This window comes from Anas acuta, chromosome 12, assembly GCF_963932015.1.
Source record: "Anas acuta chromosome 12, bAnaAcu1.1, whole genome shotgun sequence".
NCBI classification, from domain to species: Eukaryota; Metazoa; Chordata; class Aves; order Anseriformes; family Anatidae; genus Anas; species Anas acuta.
In genome coordinates this window covers 14,900,018-14,922,646 of record NC_088990.1, presented here as the reverse complement: position 1 = coordinate 14,922,646, position 22,629 = coordinate 14,900,018, and the positions used below count along the sequence as shown (strand labels likewise).

The 22,629-nt window shown below is 40.4% G+C and overlaps 1 long non-coding RNA gene across 2 annotated transcripts; it reads right to left on the bottom strand.

Annotated features, from left to right (window-relative positions):
• Nucleotides 1-1,518: 1,518 nt before the first annotated feature.
• LOC137863057 (uncharacterized) lies at nt 1,519-20,669 on the bottom strand. Of its 2 annotated transcripts, XR_011100655.1 has the most exons (4): nt 20,562-20,669; nt 15,798-15,917; nt 3,534-3,634; nt 1,519-1,806 (listed from the first exon to the last, which is right to left on the bottom strand). It is a non-coding gene; the product is annotated as an uncharacterized lncRNA (long non-coding RNA). The 2 variants fall into 2 exon arrangements; XR_011100656.1 differs by lacking the exons at nt 15,798-15,917; nt 20,562-20,669 and adding an exon at nt 5,765-7,372.
• Nucleotides 20,670-22,629: the final 1,960 nt, after the last annotated feature.

Genomic DNA, 22,629 nt, shown 5'->3' with positions numbered 1-22,629 from the left:
TGGCCCAAAGCTTACCATGAAATAACACTAAGTTAATTCTCATGTATTCTTAAAGAATTTATTGCACTTAAAGGCTATACTGACACCTGTAAGGCAAATAACACATTCAGCAAAACTATTCTCTGTACCCTCTTTGTGCTCTAAACAAACTTAAAGGTGAAAGAATAAACATATTTATTCTGAATTTTAGACTTAGTAACACAAGATTCCAACAAACTTAGTAAAACTTCAGTAAGAAGTTCAGTAATGGTTACTTCTATTATGGACTTAGAAAAAAATGCAAGATTAAAAAAGAGAAGGAGGAGGGAAAAGAAAGATTTAGTACCCTAGCACACAGCCCAGCACTATGCTTGTCCAGATCAATCATTGACATCAGTCAGAGGGCAAAACATTCACCAAAAATATCAAATTTCAGAAAAGCTATGAATTTATATGCTGATTTATTGATACATTGTTTTAATCCTCCAAAAAGGACTGTAATAGTCAGCAGTTAACTACTACATTAACCAGGCGTTATGATGTCGCTAATTGTTCTTTGGAAGAAAAGCTGCCAGGATTTATCTGCTTGTCTTCTTCATTTAAGACTTAAGGCTCAAGTTGCCAAATTAGACACAATACCCTGTGGCCCACGACTTGCACAAAAAGCAATACCAAGAGCATCCTGTCTGATTGCATCACACCACACTCTGAAAGTCATCCAGAAATCCGCAACAAGGCGATTTTGATTCCCTGTATGTGGAGAGATTGATCTATGTGCAGCAAAGGATTTACTGGCAGGTTTTATTAAACAGTTCTCAGTAACCTACATACATACTGTCCTCTCCTAAAGAGCACAGATCAGAAACAGCCTTAAACGGAAGGGAGGAAGGATTTGTTCTCTAATGCACCTGAAACACAGGTTCTTGGGGCTTCCTGGCTGTTTGCAGCGTGTCCTGCAGGTACAGTACGTATAAAGCTTAAAAGCACTAGGTGACGTTGCTGTGTTGGAGCAGCAGCCTGCTAGTACAAACAAGGCTCATGAGAATGAATGAGACATCTAGCCAAGGCCATTTCAAAAAGGATAACTTACCTTGTCAAAACATGCTACCACTTGATTCAGAGCATTTAATGTTTTGAAAAACAGGTGTGTTGGCAGACATCCCTTTCCTCTCATGCCACAAGCTACAAAGACTGTCAGTGAGCAAGGAGTTTCTAGGTTCAGCTATGCCAACACCAAATGCAGTTGCCTACAGGCCATACACTGACACAGCTCCAAGGAGCCAGGCTGTGGAAGCACCCTGGGCATTCCCAGGGCATTCCTCCCCCAGCCCCCACCCAGCCACACACTGCAAGGGGAGGCATCAGGGAGCAACTCCCAAATTTTGGGGGGGAGAATTCTGATGGGGAGCTGTCAGGTAGATGGCTCCTATGACATAGGCACAGGGGTACATCAAGGATGCAAGAACAGCCTGCAAATAGTGTATGCAAACATGCGTTTCAGTGCCTGGTAATGCAAAAGCTATTTTTGCAGAATACTAATTACATCTGTATTTTGTGCTGTTTAATTATACAGCATCGAACAGATTTCTCAGGGACAAATGCTGAGTTGAAGTTGTGCTATTTAAGACACAGAGAAGCACTTTTTAAGCAGGAAGAGATTTTAAAGGCAGAGCTGTCTCCCTCCTCTCCAGATCCTATGTGGTGAATGCCTAGTTGCTTTTATCAGCTTTCCCCTAGACTTCATTTGATGCAAGATTTGACTTGGAAATATTCCTTCTTTGGAGAAGGTTAAGACAGACAGACAGTCCAGGCAGCTTCACTTAGACCCTGCAAGTAGAATATTAAATAGAAAGCTTATGAATAACAGAAGAGTATTCTAGAATTATATTTAAGTGCAATAGATTTCAGTGGTATCACTAGTCAGCAACACCTAATTAGAGACATACTGCTTTTAAACTGCTTACTGCTTCAGAAAATGTTTGAAACAAGCCACCTACTCCTAGCTCTTGCATTTGATTCTAGCATGAGTCATCACTGTTGTTTTTGAATCTACACCCCATAGACTGGCCTCTCCCACAGGGAAAATGTTGGAGATGCTGAAGAAAGAAATAATTGAAAGAGATTATACCTGGAGTTCTTCCCAAACTGATGGATGCCCAGTGCAATAAGGAATGTTACTGTTTTCTTACACCTATGGCATTTGACCGGTCAAATCTAGACTATGCTCTTTCTTGCTCACTCCATCTATTTTGCAGCAGCCAGTCCATTGACAGAATACCAACAGCAGGTGACGGAGCTTTGCCACAGAGTACCTGAATACAAGTCCTCTTTGTGCTGAAAGTGTCAGCTCATCCAAGATCTGTGTCACTGCAAATGTTTTCATTTTCCTTTTCTTTATGCATCATTCATCATGCAACAGCAAAGGTGATGAGAAGAGTAAATAACCTGGTTTATATTTTGTAAGAGTAAATAACTTGGTTTATTTTACCAAGCTGTGACTGTCAGGAAATGAGAAAATTCCACATGCAAGAGACCTTCAAACCCAAGATGACCAAGTAAACTACAAGCTCCTAAGATGTATTTTGCTCTCCAATATGCCTGTGTGATTCCACAGCCTGTAGCACAAGTGTATAAAAGCTTACTGGCTTAAATCTTTTATCTAATGTGTGGCCAGAACCACATATTAGATAAATAGTAGCTCAAAGCTTGGGTCCTGTACAAGTCTGAGATACCTGGTATTTTCCCATCAGGTAGGCAGCTAGGGAATTGGTCAGAACTCTATCCTCCTTTGTTGACAGGTATCATCCTGTACAACCCCTTTTTCCCCTGCCTCTCTGCATGAGCCGTGAGCCAGACAGAGGCTGGCCAAATGTTAATTGCTGAAAACATGGTGTAAAACAGGAAAACAACATAGTTAAAAGGATTCTGCTCTTCAGTGTTAATGTTGTTCTACAAAGCATTTTTCCCCCTTAACATCATTTTCCCTTGCATCTTTTAACAAAGCTTCTGCCATCTGAATGAATTCAGCACTTTAAGAAAGTTGGAAGGCTGGCAATTACTACCTAAACCAATGCATTTTTTCCACTTAGAGCAGTTTTTTTTGTTTGTTTGTTTTTTAATTATTATTGTTTTATTTATTTACCACTTGAGTTCTCACCAGCAGTTCCTTGTTTTGGAGACCACACAGAGAAAAACACTGAAAACTAGACCCTCTGTCTCAGACTGTCCTCTGCACTTCTGTGCACAGAGGAAGGACATTGCTTTCTAAATTTTATTTATGCATGAAATGCAACCCAGTTGCATTTCAGCAGCTGTACTGTGGTTTTCTGTACACCAATTTGTTGTGTTTCTGCAATGAGAAGAGTATTCCACATTTTTACTTCCCACCTAAAAACCAGGACCTGCTAAGTCCTTGACCCTGTAAACCTTCATCCAGATCATCCATGATTACCTCACATATGCCAGAGCTCCTTATGCCCACAGACTACTTGGAGAACAGAAGTAATTTTGAATATCAGTGGTAGAAAAAGCAAAGCCATTAATGAAATTGATACCAGTAAGTAGAATCTGATTTCAGGAACCACTAAAGAGTCCTATAGACTTCAGGTGACTTTGGGAGAAGGCTCAGGATCTAATGGAGGTGCTGTTTGTGGTCCTAGGAAAGAAAGAAGAAAAAGTGACATTTTTATTATCAGGAGGCGATTATCAGAAATTTCATTTAACAGAAAACTAGAAGAAAGTCACAGGATACTGTCATAATACCCAAAAAAAGTTTTGCGGGATTTTGCTGCTCCTCTCCTCTCCTAAATCCTTGTGGGAAATAACTGCCATTAATGATTTATCACCAGAAAAGTAGCAAAATGGGTTAAAAATGTTTAGAGAACAACACTGGTTCTCAGCAGTGAACAGGAAGAGTATGAGAAAAGCAAGGATATTCTCTGAACAAACTGCTTCCAAGTCAGGGAATCCATAGGCATAAGAGAACAAACAGCTTAAGTACCCCACCCAAACACAAAGCGTTTAACATATGGCCAGATATTACTATATAAAGAAAAACAAGCTATTGCTGTCATGCATTCCCACTGGGAAAAGTAGAAACAGGCTCATGTGACCATAAGGGATTCTCTGGCACTTGGTAAGAATTGTTGTGTGGTGAGGAGCTTCACTTAAGAGGGGAGGACGCAATAAAACCCTTGGTTGTTTAGCTGCCTCACCCCCTCAAGCAAGTCTCAAGTCTGAACCCAGCCTGAGCCTCCTCCCCTGCCCCTGGGGGCTGGCAGCCTCCCTGCTGGAGCAGGCAATGGGGACCACATGGCACTGGGAACCCTTCCTCTCCACCCAAAACGCGTAAGAGAAAACAGGCTGCAATTTGCTTGCCATGCATGTTTCACACTACCCAAAAGCATGGCAAAACCAAATGATTCAGCTGTTGGGATCTGCTTTTTGCTGCCCATACATGGAAATTAAAAAGCAATTTCCTCTGTTTTGTAACATCTGCAAGTATCTTTTGCCATTTGTTCTTGTTGTGGGTTAACCCGGCCAGCAGCTAAACACCACGCAGCCGTTTGCTCACCCTCCCCCCTCCCTCTCTGGGACGGGGGAGAGAAATGGAAAGTGAAGCCCGTGAGTTGAGATAAAGACAGTTTAATAAGACAGGAAAATAATAATAACAATAATAATAATAGTACGATGATGATAATAGTACTACTAATAATAATGTGTACAACCAAGTGATGCACAATGCAATTGCTCACCACCCGCTGACCAATGCCCAGCCTAACCCCAAGCAGTCCGGCTCCCTCCCCCCAGCTAGCCACCCCTATATATTGTTTAGCATGACGTCAGATGGTATGGAATACCCCTTTGGCTAGTTTGGGTCACCTGTCCTGGGTCTGTCCCCTCCCAGCTCTTGCTGCACCCCCAGCCTGCCCGTTGGCAGGACAGAGCAAGAAGATGAGACATCCTTGGTTTAGTATAAGCACTGCTCTGCAACAATTAAAACATCGGGGTGTTATCAGCACTCTTCTCATTCTAAGCCAAAACATAGCATTCTACCAGCTACTAGGAAGAAAATTAACTCTGTCCTAACTGAAACCAGGACAGTTCTTACTAAAAATAAGAAATGCAACAAAAGATGAGGAAAATGTTTTTCCAACATCAGTTTTATAGGAGCTGCATAGAGAAGAAAGATGGGATATCAGGGAATACCTTTTCCAACCCATACTTATGGGAAGCACAGCTCTTCCTTTGTGATCAATGGCACTGCCTCAGAGCTGAGTGGGAAACCAGACAGGTGATCCAGCAGGTTTGTAATCACTCATTCAGGTGGGAGGAAAGTATGAAAAACTTCCTGGTCAGCAGCTTTGCACTCTCTCATCTATTTGGATGCAGATGCTCAGTCATGGGTACATGTGAGTACGGGGAGGGCAGAGGCAGCCCCTCCCTGGAGGCTCTGGAGCTGGAAACACCTGGCAGTTTTTTCAATACCCAAGAGAAAATCCCATCTGCGGCCTCCAGGACAGAGACCACTTTGAGTCAGTGCTGCAGCCGTGTCTACCTCATCAGCATTCCTCAAGCAGCATGGCCAGGATCAGAAAGCCATGAGCTTGTTTCTGCTGCTTTTAAGTAAGGAAACTGAAGGCCAGCAAATTCACAGGCACCAGCAAGCATAGCTCTGGCTTCTGATAGTTCTAGCTTTGAGCTGCATAGCAGCAGTAATCTCACTCTGCACTGTTTGCTCTTCACTGTGATCAGTTGGAAAGAACAATTAAAATATTATACTCACCAATTTACTGCTCATTGCTTTAGGAAAGTTGTTCAAGTGGAAGCATTTGACAGCAGACAAAGTGGCAGCCAGGCCAGAGAAGCTTCAGTCCGCAAATACCTGACTGGTTTTGCCCATTCAGAGATCAGCCTTTTCAGGCAGTCTGAAGGCATTAACAGCTACCCCACCTCACCTGTCAGCAATTCAGCCCTTAGATTTGTCAAATCTTCTTTGCAACAACCCACTTAAGCTCTAAAAACATAATACAAATCTCTTCTGCTTTCTGTTATACCAAAGCCCCTTCGGAGTTGTGTAGAGACCTCGCCTTACTCTAGCCTTAGGTTAGTTTTGTGAAGAAAATTTGCAAAATGAAATACAGGTTTGTATGTCTTGTTAGCTTTGCCCTAGACACTCATTTACCCCAGACACTCCAAGGTTTTGTGTTTTTTGCACAATTGCAGTGTTATCAGGGAGCTGTTAAAACCAGTTATGATATAACCCCTTCAATGATTGTTTCAGGGGTACATGACACTTCTAGGACTGTGCGGGCACAAATTTTGCCACTCTGAAAAGAGTGGGGAACACTGAACTCTTGGATTTTGTGTTTTTGAAAAGTGGCTTTAGTGTGCTGCTCAGTGAAAGCATCAAAAGACGCTTCATAAATCAGTTTAAATTAGCAACACTTCATGTCCTCCAGGCAAAGAAACCCTTTATGGTTTATCTATATGGTAAGACATCATTAAAGAAAAGCAATCTTCAGTTAATTCTGTGAGAGAATGACTGACAATAAGATGAAGGATTGATTTGATCACAGGAAATGCAAACAAATTATACCTTTAGGGGGTCAGTGAAAAGCTCAGCAGAAACTGCCAGTTTGTGATGAAAATAAATCACCCTCAGAACCTGGAGCCCAAGCAGCTGGAAGTCAGTGCTCCCCTCAGTTGTGTTGGATTTACCTTTGTGTAAGGATGCTGGCTTCAGGCTTTTATTGCTTAAATGGGAAGAGAATCACACTCCGAATACACGCCGTGCTAGCTCTGACCAAACTTCGTAATGATAACTCCGGAGTTTCCAACAATAATGTTCCTATCCATCCTGGTCACCTTTTGCACTAGGGCACTTGAGCTCCTCTCAAAAAATGCAGCACTTTGAGAGGAGGCTTCCTGCCAGTTCTTGTACAAGGCAATTGCTGGCATACCCTCGCTCATTTTATTCTGTTTCTTTTGAATCATCTCATTGAAAATCTCTAACATGAAGAGCAGCAGTAATTATCCTTCTTCAGAGCTCCCAAAGTAGAGTTAATGTCTTCATTTGTACTATATTTTTTTCAGTGTCAGTCCTTTTATGAAGCATAATTCCCATGCCACCCTTTTATCTTTCCAACTAGACTTGTGCTAGTCAGTTGGTAAACCCATTTATCATAGTTCTTCTCACTCCCATTTCAATGCAACTCACAAAAATACTGGCCAAAGAAAGCTAGTCTAGTATACTTGGAACATTTCTTCTCAAAAATACATTTTAAAAAGCTTAGTAGATAATATAGCCCGATTCCATCTGTTTCATCTCTTCTCCAGCTGTGTATTACACCATGCTCCATAATTCTATTTTCTTCCTCTCCTAGAAGTCAAATATCTGTCAGTTTCCTGTCACCTTCAAATCTAGCCTGTCTTAACATATTAAATCCATTTTCTAAACCCATTCTTACAGGTCCTGCAACTATCTGAAGCAGAACAAGCAGCTAAGATAAGGTTTTGGCTGTGTATGACTGATCTAGAGATCCCTATCCTGTTACCAAATACTCTACTGCTGACATTGGAGTTTCTCTGAATCCCAGACTATTTATACAGGGCAAACATGCCGAGTAGGCCATTTTTGGACTAGCAGTGTGGAGCTGGAAAAGGCCTTCTAGATCTCTGAACATGATCCCTTGCTATTGCAGACACCACATTATCCAATTCCCCATCATAAACTTACACCACCTCATGGAAAAACAAAGACAAACAAACAAAAAAAATCAGGTTTCAGCACTATTTTTCTCAGAGGAAGCTGTTCCAGATCCCAAACACTGCTGCAATCTTTTCAGGCTCAATTTATTCACAGCTGCCCAGACTCATCTATCCTGATGCTGACATTTTCCTGAACCACACTCAGTTCTCCCCCTTCTTCCCTCCCACCAGCCTTCATCCTCTGATGCTCTACGAAGGGCAACTATTTCAGCCTTTCTGCAGATAATCACACTCCTTAGATATTTTCTTGTAGAAGAGACTAGCCCTGTCCTTCCCTGCAATAGGAGTTCTCACTGGTGTTTTATGTCAAAGAAACAGTATTCTTTGTATCTAAGGGAAACAGATATCCTAATAGATGTATTTTTCACAACTGGTTTACATTGAGTGCCCGTGGAGATTACATGATTGACTTCATACCCAAGCCACTCCCCCAAATGGCTCACATTTCATTGCAGAGGGTTTTGTTCTTGTTCTTAATTGCAAGACCATGCATTTTGCAGCTCTGATTATTATTATTATTTTTTTTTGATCCCTTCAGTCCTAGTGGACAACAGTTCTTTTCCCCTTGTCTTAAAGAAACACTAGTTTTTCCACCCTCATCCAAATCCTCCCACACGGGATGTTTCAAGCAAAGGTTTTCTTTGTTTGAGGGAAGAGGGAGAATATTTTGGTCATCAGAAATCCAAATAAACTGCTTTCTGGACAGAGTCCAGAGGAAAGCTGAGTAGGAACAGCCCATTCACAGAGCTCAAGTGAACTGCCATCAGGACTGTGCAAATGAAGAAGTATGGTCATGTCATTGATCCTTCTAAGTGCAGGTGTGAGTATGTACACATGGAGGATTTACTATGTGCAATGCAAGCCCCTAGAGGACTCGTACAGTTCCTTCACATCAGTCTCTGGACCACGAGCTGTGTGTCACTGATATAGCAAGTCCAACAGTCAGGTTTACTTATAATGAACCCTGCAATGGACATGCCATTATTTCTCCTGTCAGCTTGGCACCTACAACCAGCTCTTCTAAACAGTGAGTAGTCAAAAGAAGAACATTTCAAACAAGAAAAAGAAAACATCTCACTGCTGCTAGCTGCACAGATTACTCTCATCTATAAAGGCAGTAATTGCTTGAGCCAGAACTTTCTCTGTCATTCTTTTTACTCCCCTCCTTTGCCTGAATCATGATCAAATTCCTTACTGTTTGGTAACCAGATAGCAGATTGCTGGACTACAATTAGACATACATACATGGTACCACCTGCTACATGCTTTTTATTTTTGTTGGCTCTGGAACAGCTGTTGGTCTCAAATTTTGCAAATTCAGAGTGAATCTCTTTTTTTGGCAAATGCTTCCATTCTTCTGCAGGGAACCATAGTACAAACTCAGAAGAACATTAAGTTAAGTGATAATGTATTACACTAGTTTTACTAGTCAAAAACTAGGCATTTATTAAGTTAACTTAAGGCATACCCAAGTGACACAGGGTCACCACCACATTTGTCTGTATTTTTTTTACAACCTTCCTCTAATAATAGTAATACAAAATAAGCCAAACAGCTCAAAGTTTCATAAAGCAATACTTAGGATATAAGATAAAACAGCCAGTGCATCAAAAACCTCCCAAAAGATGAGGTGGAAAAGACTTTATTGCTTTATCTTGAATTCCTTGCTTAAAAGTGAGAGAGACAGATACATAATGCATCATTTGTATGTTTTTCAACTCAAAACTCATGTCAGTCCCTCAATCTATCAATACTGTGGGATAATTTTATCAGAACTATTAATACATATGATTTTAATTTTAGAATCTTTTGTGAAGTTAGCTGTAAAATGCAGATATTAGAACTTCATTCTTCTTTAAGTTGAGAAATACTTGAAATTATCTGGAGGAAGTAAATCAAACCACACCATTAAAAGCACAGAGCTAACCATACTCACTGAAATACTGGCCCTTCCCCCTTGGGAAGAGGGGGGAACACACAGGCTTACCTGAAGTATATGGGCTGGGCTACAGGCAGCAGAATCCAGTCTGCAGTCTTAAGGTCACCACCCAAACTTGAGCTATTCACTGTTGACATGGTTCCAACTAACAAGGATAAATACAGCTTACTTCACTGGAGTAGGTAGCTTTTGTTTTGGCAATTGTTTTCCCCTCAGAGACTGCATTTAAAAAACAAGTCCAGAGTGGTGATCAGCATAGCTCCCCTGCTTAGAAATAACTGTGCTTCGGTGTCCGGTAGAATACTTCCTATTTCCTCATTGAATTGAGGGGGCAGAAGCAGTGTCTAAGCACAGAAAAGACATCTGCAAAACCTGTCTGAAAGCCAGAAAGATTTAGAGTTGTGAGACTGGTGGGCATTGTTGCCCTGTGGCCAATTTCTGAGGCAGAATAAATTTCTACACTAAACTATGAAGCTGTAACTGACTCCCTCCACAGTCACTAATGCCCAGAAAATCTAATGCCATGCTCTCCCTCCCTTTTCTCTCCCTTGTCTAATAGCTTTGTTTTTCAAACCATAACCAGTTCATGCTCCTTCCCCCAGCACTCTGTGTTACCTCCAGCCACAGATATGTTCCCAGAACACTTCCAGCCAGCGGAGCACCTCATGACAGCCTACTTTTACAGTCAGTGCTCAATGTCTACATACATTCTTAGGTAGCCACATGCCTTTGCCAATTTGCCACTTGAACAGCAGTTCAGATCTCACTACAATCATCGGAGACTGCATTGAGGTTGACTGAGATGCATGGCAACAGGATGGCACCCCAGAATCCAGTTTCCTAACTCTAGTCCTTCACATATTCAGAGAAATCTTCACTTTCTTCAAACGCTTGCAAAGTCACCTCAACATTTTTCATTTGGCCTTTATCTCCTTGTTCTTAAGGAGCATTACTTCCCCTATTTGGTTGAGGCCTGGCATCTGACTTACAGCTTACCAGCACTTGATTTTTACTTCCTTGAGTAATTGGAAAGCAAGTCACAGTGGAGGCCTGATGTGCAACCGAAGTGCTTGGGATGGGGAATGAAGCAGTACACCATACAGTGTCTCTGCTACACAAGTGTTAGTTTAGGAATCATTCCTCCTGACACCCAGCAACATCACAACTTGGAGGCACTAAGATCATACAAAAACATCATCTTCTGCATCCTACACTCCCTGATTCCATCTTGCTCTTATTAGCCCACAAGTTTGCAGTATCAGTTTTGGGGGGGCTTTCAGCTAAGGGAAAGCATTCCATAGAGCCTGCTCTGTTACTGCAGGAGGCAAACTCCTATCTCCCTAGGTAATTAAATATTTAACCACTTCAGTTTTATGAATATAAACTGATACAAAATAAAATTGAAGTAGAACTGTTCATGTAAATTGATCTAAGGATAAAATTGAATTAAATCCTTAAGGACCGCACAACACTTCTGGGCAAGCTCTGCTTCTAATTATCATAATGGTAGTTTGGCACTTAGATTCCATTGACATAACGCTGAAGTCATCCCTAAGGCAGAATGGTTACATTTAATAGTACTGTCCAGTATCACTTGTAATTATGCAACTGCCTGATTATATAAAATGGCCCTGGCATGCTCAGCAGCGGGTAACAGAATAGGTGAGAATTATGCTCAGAAAACAGTTCTTACCCATTTAAACATTTTTTTCTCCAAACAAGAAAAAGGGATGCTATTATGTAAGCCTCGATGACTTTACCTGTTTAACATCAGCACACTCATAACTCAACTATAATGCTATTCCAGAGACATTCAATCCTGATGATAGTTGTTAAATTTGGACATAGAAAAAGTATCAGTGACACACTGCTTTATCTGAGTGATAGACAAAAGCAATGCAAAGAAATAACAAGCAGGTAAAGGTCATGAACTAGCCAGTAGTTAGTGAAAGCCTGGGGGAATACATGTAACAAAGCAAACTAACATGTAGATCAATTCAGTACACATTTACGTGTATGGATTAGTTATCACTAGATGATGAGTATGGTATACTGTGGCACTTGCATCATTCCCCAAAGCACTATAGTAAAGAAAAATCTCATAACATGCTAACATTCCAGCCAAATCCATCAATATTTGGATTAACTGGAGGTGGCTACATCTGAAATTGTGTAAATAAATTTGATTTTTGAGACTGTTATATTTAGACATGCAGAAGAATCTGCAGCCTGGACTTCTGCAGAGAAACCCAAGCCTCTGGCCAGTTCAAAGGCCACGAAAGAGATCACCCTTTGGGCAAGGGAAGAATATTCCATCATATAAAGCACAGAACAAAGAAAGTTGGATGTGAGCCACTGGGGAAACTTACTCATTGTACTCAGAAGCAATTGGAGATATTATTACAGATAATATCACAATTCTCTGGATATAACTGTAAAAAAATAAAAGCAACATTTCTTAATGAGATTAGTCATTGATCATCTTTATCCCTTCCTTTCTTCCCTCACTGAGAGTTGTCTGCACCTGAGTCTTCTCACAAAGCCTCACAACTGATGCAAGAGCCTTCTCTGCAGTTTGGATGTGTTGAATAACTCTCCTGCATGTCTGCATCTCACCAGTTTTCCTCCTGTCTTCAGACCTTAGAAGCATTCAGATTGCTGCCCTTCTGACACAATCAAGTTTCTCCTCAATAGTTCTGCTCATCTCTTCTATTTCATTCCATGTAAGTCGAACTATGTCCTCTACCTCTATGTCTGACACCATTCATAAATGTTTTATCTGAATTTTTTTATTTAAAAAAAACTTTGTGTGAAACTGCTAATTGTACACACTTCATCTGGAAGGCACAGGCAATGCAAGTCAACCACCAGAGCTGTCTCAAGGCTTCTTATCCACTTAAACTAAGTTTTACTGCCCTGAGGATGAAGTACCTGTGTTACACTCAGAGTTAGCTGCTTCTATCACAGACAAGTGACTAGGATTTATGAGGCCCATGTGCCCTGTTTTACAGAAGCAGCTGCTGTTCCATTCATTCTCATCCTGGCATCACTATTGCTGCCTCCTTTGCCTGTGCCTGGACCTAGCCCTGTCAAGCACTAAAGGATTAGCCACATTCAAAATTAAACCTCAACAACTCCACCTATGCCTTCTACCTAAGTAAACACCTTCATCTCACTAGAAATTTATACATCAATAATCTGGCCTGCAAGCTTCCAATAGCAAGCTGTGCATCTTAATATCCAGAATGCACCAGTTTCCATCTTGTCAGGAGTTTTAACTCTTACATCTACACCATTATTTTCAAAAAAGTCTCAGAAGTTGCCAAAGTCAGTGCTACTAATTGCTTCTCTAGTAAACAGATTACATAGAGACGTACACATGCATTTGCACAGACACTTACTATATCCATAACAGAATGTGCTTATTTTATGCTTTGTCAGTGATCATTTGTTGCAAAGGCAGTTAAAAAATACAAACTACAAGCCAGATATACACAGAGGGTGTAGAATGGCATGTAAGAGCTAAAGTTTGCATCCATTTCCTACTAGGCTTTGTGCCCCAGTGAAGTCTAAGCTCATGCTTAATGATTAAGGAAAGTTTAATATACTTTGAAGACCCCAAAGACACTTATATCTGAACATAAGGCTTGGTACTGCTCCTCTGCTCTGGGATACCTTTATTTCTTAGCAATTGAACATGAAATGAGTAATAGCTTGCAATCCAACGTGATATATTCCAACAAAGAAAGCTTCAGGGTTTATCCCTGAAGTTGTTCAACTGGTCCTTTTATGATGCTCTCATTCCCCCTTCTTCCACAGAGGAGGGCGTAAGCACACAATACAATAGACTAACCCATTCTGGAAGGAATGCAAGTCTGCACTGAAACAGTTAATTTTGCCCTTGAGGGGATAAATAAGATGAAAGAAGAACAAACTATTGCAGAAGTCATTACAACTGTAGAAAGAAATCCATGGCTCTGTTTTCAGCAGTTGGAACAATCTGGCTGTCTCAGGTCCAACTCCACAAAGCTCTGTCAGCTCTGGAAAGGAAGGGGTGGCTTGGCAGAAATAGTAAAGCTGATTAGGGAGTAAGGGAAAACCGCCAAATCCACAAGTCCCGATTACAATTAGTAGATTTAATAGACTTTTCTGCTATGAGATCTTTAAAATGGAGTAAAGATTAACAAACATCAGCCCTTCCCTAATATATGTAGTTATCCCTGCATACATTAAATGCCCCATGGCATCCCACTTCATTTGCATTACACAAGCAGCAGAAAAGGATTGGAAATTGTTCCCGAAGGGACTACTGACTAGAGAATGGGCTTCATATCTGACACAGGGTTGGCAGCAAGGCTTCCTGCAGGAAGACAAGGGACAAGTGAAATGTGGAGGATAGGAGAAGGATCAATGCCAGCTATACTCATTATGCCACCATCCAGCCTGAAGTATGGGCATCTGAACATAAATGAGGCCAGTACTTGGCAGTAAAATGCCAAGAACACAAAGGTGTCTTCCAGTTAAGCATAAAATTAAGAGAGTCAGGGCTGTTACATTCATGTTCCCTCCAGACCCCAGGCATGCTAGAAGTAGTACAGTTCTCATTAATATCTGCTGTTATTATTAAAAAAGGCCATTAAATCATTACTGACAGAATACATCAACAGGAGACCACAAACAGACATGAGATTTATTGATGCAATCATAGAGAAGGAAGCTTACTTTTGAGGAAGCAGCCTAAGAGAAGGATATGTAGGACACAAAGGATACACTAATCTATTTTTTATAAAACTATTTCCATGTAAGTTATATTTTGTAATAATTACATGCTGTCAGTGATTTCATGTGAAGAAAGAATTTTTCATTTTGCTGAGGGAAGATCTAATATGCTATTCCCCTGGGTAAAAAGCTGATTATGTACAAATTTGATATTCAGAAGTGATTAATTACTTGGTTGCAAGTGTTCATCTTAAAAAACAGGTTGGGTATGCACCAGCAGGAAAAGACATCTTAGATTAGGCGGCAGCAGAAAGAAATACACTAGCACTAGTATTTTAGAAATGCGTCTGCAAAAGGGAAAATACCAGAACATGAAGACATTGAAAGTGTTAAATACAGGCCATCCTGCTATGCTCAAAGAACACCCAGGTCAAGGTTGCATGATCAGCATTGATAGGCAAGGACTCCACATGCATGCTTTTGCATAAGTTTTATATAATTCTCTCCTATTTAGCTTATGGAGTGGCTCTTACCCACACAGTACTTGCACAAGCTGATCTACTTTTTTTTTTTTTTTTTTTTTTTTTCCCAAACATTGTATTTTTTATTCAGCTCTGTGCAAATGGGTGAACTCATGTAAGGCATGAAAGTAGAAAATAGTCTACAAAGAACTTACTGCCCTCTTTATAGTAACTCCTTTGTCCCCCTAAGTCACTGATAGTCTAGTTCTATCCAGCCACTCAGTTTATGGAGTGAAATTCCAAGACAGATGTGGGGATGAAGTGCTCCTGAGCCTATTCAAAGCTTTAGCAGCCACAATAACTTCCCCTGCTTTCTCCACCCCCCCCCCCCCCCCCCAGCATTACATTAGTATTTGTAATTTGAGTATTTGAGTCCTTGTCAGCAATACAATAGAATACGTTTTAGCAAATACCCCAGCATATTTCTGCCATAGATTAATCTACATTTTTATATAGGCAACACATATTACCAAGGAAAATGCTACCCAACCTGTCATGCCTCCTGTTTGAGGAGGCCTCAGGTTTTGATTCACATATAACAAGTGAGAGAAAGCCAGAGATGTAGAAGAAATTCCAACAAGATTCCCACAGGGTTTCGGTAGAGCTATTTTAAAAGGCAACCTGGCACAGCAGAAGTAAGCATTCAGCACAGCTTCTTTCTTGCTATGGAAAAAGCCTTTGCAGAAGATATAAGGCCACGTGCCCATGCTTACAGCCCCGTGCACGTACCCACTAATTGCTATACAATTATGTATATGGGGATGAGGAGGAGGAACAGAAACAGGGAAGGGATAAGGGGTTCAACAACATATGCAGCTTCTCAGCTGCCAGAATGACTGATACCTTCAGAGCACTGCTCTGCACCCTACCTTAGAGGAGGCCATCCCCACGCAGAGCTCCCCGTTCCTGTGATTTCATTCCTTGGCTGTCCAGTGGCAGTCAGTAACGGCACCAATACCAGCTGCCTGCAGAAGCCTGGGGAAATCCCTCTGTGACCATAAAGAGAAGACAGTAATTGAATAGAAGTTGCAGGAAAGAACAAACCTGACCTAACACTGCAGTTCCACATAAACCCGTAGTCATGCTAAAACACTGTGGCCCCAAAGCCAGTATCATGTTGGTTGTTTTTGTTGTGGTTTTTTTTTCATTCCTAAAAAGTGTGCAAATAATGATTTTAAAGAGAGCTGTGCTGTTTGTACCCAGAGATTACCCTGTGGGTCCAGATGTTAGTGCTTTATTAAACATACAAATTAGAGGAGATTTGCAATAAAAAATGTGACTGCTGCCAATTTTTCTCTGGCAAACCTCCAGCAGGAAATATTCCTGTGTCAACTGTAGCACTCTCCTTTGGTATCATACAGACTCAGACAATGCATCTGTTGGATTCATTTCAGTATCTCCAAGTGTGCTTCATTGTTTTAAAGCATCAAAGAATTTTGCAGTTATAAATCATAACAAATAATCAGTAATTCCAAACAATAAAACCACATGAGAAAAATGACATGCAGATGTTGCCATTCATTGAAGGAGACTGAAAGAGAAAGGAAACAGTTGTATATTATAGTGCTTGTTATGTGAATGATTAATTTGACAAAATAGTGCTAACAACATCACTTGCTTTAAGGTGAGGATTTTTCTTTAACACTGAAACACTGTACTTTAAGAAATTCAGCAAGAGTTCCTCTATTACAGCAACAAGTTTAATGTACTGTAACATCTGGGGAACCATGGAAATAACAATAAATTCTGTAAAATACATGGCATCACTCCAGTGCTTTATCAACATCTGCAAAATATAGGCAATTGAGAAAATATGATTTTATTGTTACAATATGAATTTCAGACAATGCAAAAAGTTCAAGTTAATTCCATACAAGTAGCATCTGATTTAGACCAGTGTACTACTCAAGCAGTTTGGAAGACTAAATCCTATTTTGAAAATTAATACAGTATCTCCATGTGTACTTTCACAAAAAAACTTTGTTCTTTCTTTGGATATGGAAAAGAAAGATGAAGGGCCAAAGTTTGAAAAATAAGGGTACCTACTAAATTAACACTTAAAAACAAGGAGGAAGCATGTATAATTATATTCCAGAGTATCAGGAGCTTAAAGAATGGTACTCACTATTCACATCGAGAATTATCAATTAGCTAAAATGTGGGTTTGTGGACAGTCATGATGCTTATTTTCTGATTTTTCCCACAGCAGTTTTGCAAACCTGGAAGCATTCATCAGATCAGATAGTTCAGCTACAAACACCAACATTAAAAGACATTTGTCTGAAGCCACAGGGAGCTTACAAACAAAAGGCAACATCAGTTGCCTTCTGTGAGAGGTTATTACAGAAACCACCACTGTTGAGGCATTAGGATTATTCTGATGATACAGACACTGCATAAGCACAGCCAGACTGACTGGGACACACATTTATGACCCTTCCAATCTGGGTGCTGTGCAAGATATAACTCCAAGGGAGACTAGTTTTGCTCTCAGTCTCCTGACCTCACACATTGCCAAATCTGTGTCCCATTAACTTCATCAGGACTGACATTTTCTGTGGGAACCAGATTTGAATAACAATCCTATTCTTCATGCTCTTTGAGCCCTTGAAACTGCTCTTCCCCTTAAGATTAGGTACCAAAATGTGTTCTTTATTTTCTGCAGTCTTAGTCTTCAGTATTCCATACCAAGAAAGTTAACTCTCTAAATGCATTCTTTAGTTTATAGTGGCTAAAAGATTTTCTGCAGATATAACCACTATCACACAAGAGAAATATAATCACTAGGCTTATCTTACAGTACTGTAACTACAGAGCTAAAAAGGAATTTGATGAGATCAGCTGATCCTGAATTACAGACCTTGTATTTAAGGCAACAAAAATTAGTAGAGCTGCGAAAAACTGGTAAGGTCATGACAAAATTGCTACAACTCTGAACACAACTTTGAATGCCAAGTCTACTAAGTATACAGTAAAAAAGTACTCCATTCAGTAACACATATTGTTAAGTATCACAGCCTGAAGTTTTCTTTCCTAAATAATTAATTCCTGGATATTACTATGCAATCTGAAGACTGAGCAATATTATAATGTCTCTTATAATTGTTATTTCAAAAGGAAGATGGATTAATCTGGAATAAACAAAATAGCATTCACACAAACAAGCAGTAGCACTGTTACACAAAATTCCCTCCCACCCCAGATCTTCACTGAATCCATCTAACATTATACATGGTACAGGTCTTACAGCTGCTGGTGTCTCATACCTGTAAGTAGGAATGAGTGACGGGGAAGAAAGTCATAACATGCCTTGTTTATCTCTCCCTTTTGTACCTGTAATGTAAGGGCCATTCACTGCCTCTCAGCTCAGAGAGGTCTTGGGATATTGCCCAAGAAATGTAGGAACAAGCTGGTAACTTGATTTAAGTCTGATTGCAACAACATGACTCAAGGTAGCAGAAAGACTTAATCTTTGAGAAGCCCCTGAGGTGCCCACAATACCAGCTTTCATTTCTTAGGCACTATTGTATCAAGAAAACATCCTTTGTGCACTCCTGGAGTTAGCAGTCACAACACCTTAAGTTTAAAATACCTTACTGAGAGTACTCCTGGAAGAGAGCTAAACTATCTGAACAAACGAGGTAAATTGCCCAGTATCAAAAAGCTTAGTTAGCAGAGAAACATTTGAAGTGGAAAAAGAAAGTCCATGTACAAACACAAATTAGAAAATAGTTAGCTCAACATGAGAATAGTAGAAGTTACTTAAAAGATAGATTTGAATAAGAAATAAAAGGTAAAAAACAATATAAAGATGTCCATCAGATTTTTTGAGTCATACATGTGCTAGTGGTCTAATAAGGATCTGAATAAAGATACAGGAAATTATCTTTCAGGAACACACAATACTTTCAGTCTAGCAAAGAAAAAATGTATTTTAATAATATGTATTTATTTAATATGTATTTTTAATATTTAACTGTGTGAAGTTACATACATATTATATATATTTATAATATTTAACTGTATGAAGTTCAACAAGGCCAAGTGCCGGGTCCTGCACCTGGGGCGCAATAACCCCAAGCAGAGTTGGGAGATGAGTGGTTGGAGAGCTGCCTGGCGGAGAAGGACCTGGGAGTATGGGTGGATAGTCGGCTGAATATGAGCCAGCAGTGTGCTCAGGTGGACAAGAAGGCCAACGGCATCCTGGCTTGTATCAGAAGCAGTGTGACCAGCAGGGCTAGGGAAGCGATCGTCACCCTGTACTTGGCTCTGGTGAGGCCGCACCTCGAGTACTGTGTTCAGTTTTGGGCCCCTCGCTACAAGAAGGACATCGAGGTGCTCGAGAGAGTCAAGAGAAGGGCGACGAAGCTGGTGAGGGGTCTGGAGAACAAGTCCTACGAGGAGCGGCTGAGGGAGCTGGGCTTGTTCAGCCTGGAGAAGAGGAGGCTCAGGGGTGACCTTATTGCTCTCTACAGGTACCTTAAAGGAGGCTGTAGTGAGGTGGGGGTTGGTCTGTTCTCCCACATGCCTGGTGACAGGACGAGGGGGAATGGGCTTAAGTTGCACCAGGGGAGTTTTAGGTTGGATATTAGGAACAACTTTACCGAAAGGGTTGTTAGGCATTGGAACAGGCTGCCCAGGGAAGTGGTGGAGTCACCATCCCTGGAGGTCTTTAAAAGATGTTTAGATGTAGAGCTTAGGGATATGGTTTAGTGGAGGACTTGTAAGTGTTAGGTCAGAGGTTGGAGTGGATGATCTTGGAGGTTTCTTCCAACCTAGATGATTCTCTGAATATATGTAGAGTTACCATTTGAACAACTGCACAGCCAAAACCATGACCCATTGGTTTGCCCTGCATTCAAGAACAATACAGGTAGAAGACAGCTAAGTTAACTACACAAACCTGGGCTAGGTCCTTACATAAACCTTCTACTGGAAGGTGAAACACTGGAACCAGCTACATAGGGATACTGTATTATCTCCTCCGCTGATGATTTTAAACAAAAAAACACACACACAAAAACACTTTTTTTTTTAAAGCAGCATTTAAGAACCTATACACCTTGCTGTTAGGTAGAATGTTAGTTTCTTTCAGATTTCTTTTTAGTGACTGTGCAATTAGTTACTACCACATATGTTATGACAAACCCCAGGTATTTCTGCAGGCACTTGCAGTGTCTCCCATGTATCTCTTCAGGGCCTCCCTTGGCAACAGCATTTTCTAAACTCCCAGTTGTTCAGGCTAGCAATGTACAGAATTTTATTGTATTTAGTATCAACATCTTACTCATCATTTGAGTCACTCCATGTAGCTAGCATTCCTCAATACCGAGTTCATGAATAAGCTGTTCAAGAACAGTTAGTTTTTATTCTATACTTACTTAATACCTTAAAAAGTTTGAACTTTCACAGGTTTAATATAAGTAGTAAAAGTAACCTTAGAACAATACAGCACAGATTAGCACTCTAACAATTTGAAGAGTTTGTAACCATGTTATTAACTACCAGAAAGAAATAAGAGTTAGCTACTTCCTAAAGAAGAGCTACATACAGCAACACTTCTAACACAAAGTCCTCAACAAACAGAGCCCATCCTACAACAACCTAAATAAAAAAAAAAAGGCAGAACAAACTTTAAGCTAACAGTTAAGCTCAACTAAGCGCTGAAGCATTACACAAGATCAGATAAAGAACATACATGACAAAGGAAACTTAAAAACAAACAAAAATTTCAATAAACTAGGTTCTACCAAGGCAAACTGCCCAAGGCTGAGCTTAAATAGAGCCCTAAGACACCCATGGTAGAGGGTGTGGGGTGAAGACCCCAGGTGAGGTGGGTCAGAGCAATTAAAGACTGTTAGTGCAGTCAGAGCCCTGATAATATCACTGCCTCCTCATGCTAAAGTAGTAATGACAGTACTGATGTTTGCCTGGCTTTGCTCATCAAGAATGATTTTGACTCACCATAAATGCCCCCCCACCCCTTTTCTTTTAAGCTATCTCTTTTAAGTTCATCTGTCCAAACCTAATGCAGTTATCAGTCTGGTTACAGCTTAGCCCAGCCTCTTCTAACCAGCTGTTTCTGTTTGTTTGTTTGTTGTTTTTTTCTTTCCCTAAGCAGTTTATTTTGCTGGAATTTTGCTTCCCGAGCCTTTTAAGTGACACCATTTCCACTGAGGTGTTTGAATTATTTTAGTAAATGGCAGAACACTCATTTATATAATGGGAGAAGGTTATTTTATCACTGTCAGTTTTCTCAATCTGCCATACCACAGTGGAAATGCATATGCTGATTCGCACACTCATACACACACACGCAATCCAATTTACATGCTTGGGGATGATTCATGTTGCATTTTAATGGACGTGTTCTGAGATAGTGATTTAAAATGTATTTGAAATGACAGATTAGAAAACTGTTTATAGCACACCTCATTGAAGGCCCCGGTATGCATGCTTGACTAAGTTCTGCTTCACCTGAAACATCAGTAAATATGCCAGAATTGCTGTCATCCATGGGCTATTTTAAGTAGCAGATGCCTAAAATATTTTCATCAGGATTATCACAGGGCTATGAACAGGTAAGACAGCATCTATGGATAGTTTGTGTAGCTGTTTCATTCCTCTGGTTTGGGGGATTGCCTAACATCTGCCTCCCAAGCTGAAGGAATGTCCCCAGCCTTACTGTCCTACCTGACAACCACTGGAGAGCATCCCTGATGTGCATGTGCCAGTCCCAGTTTGTTTTGTAGGAGCACGTAAGGTTGTTGTATCTCTGCTCTGGCAACGTACACAGCACCCTTAGCACACTTACTGTCAAGGCTCTGGGGTTTGGTGATTAGGGCGATGGAAATGAAAAGCATTAGAACAGCTGAGATGGAAGGAAAATGTAACTTCAGAAGTGAAGTCAGATGCCTGATAGAGTGTTTCAATTTTATAAATGTGTCTGAATACAGGTAAAGCCAAAAAATATTCTTAAGAAAAAAAAAAAAAGTTAATTTTTCACCTGTCATTACAAATCATAAACTTTACTTGTCATGGCTGGTAACTGTGACTGACATCTGATTTAATCTCAAGAGATCATTTTGTTATGCAGATATTCAGATCTCAAACTCAGCAGGTATGACTGGTAGAATTGGTTTAATGGTACTCCAGGAAACCAGTGGCAGACTGAATAGAAGTGAAATGAGAGGCCAAAAGATTTCTAGAAATGCTAGAGAAGTTTACACAAGTACACCAATGTAAGCATTTTCCCGTCCATCTCTATATCCACTGTACTGCAGTGAAAATATGACTGTTCTTTATTACTGGAGTAACAAAAGCTGGATCCTCAAATGGCAGATTGATAGATCTAATTTATTATTAGAACATTATTCTTATATTACTATATATTTTACAATATTATCCTCGTGAATTATTACTGTACTGTACAAGCAAAAAAGGGGGGAAAAAAAAAAAGTTATGTGCTGCAAAACAAGTCAATGGCTGGTTGCAAAGACATTAGGCAGTAAATGGGTCCAGACACACAGATGGGTTGGGAGTAGCCAGAAACTGAACTGGTACAGGCTAGCCTGGTCCCATCATTGCTCTGCATACTACAGGAACATTTCACGGCTTGCTATTTTTGCTGGCATTTCAAAGAGGAGGTCTGAGGGGCATCGGGGTACAGAGGCTTACATGGCCTTCCTGTGAGCGGTCGGG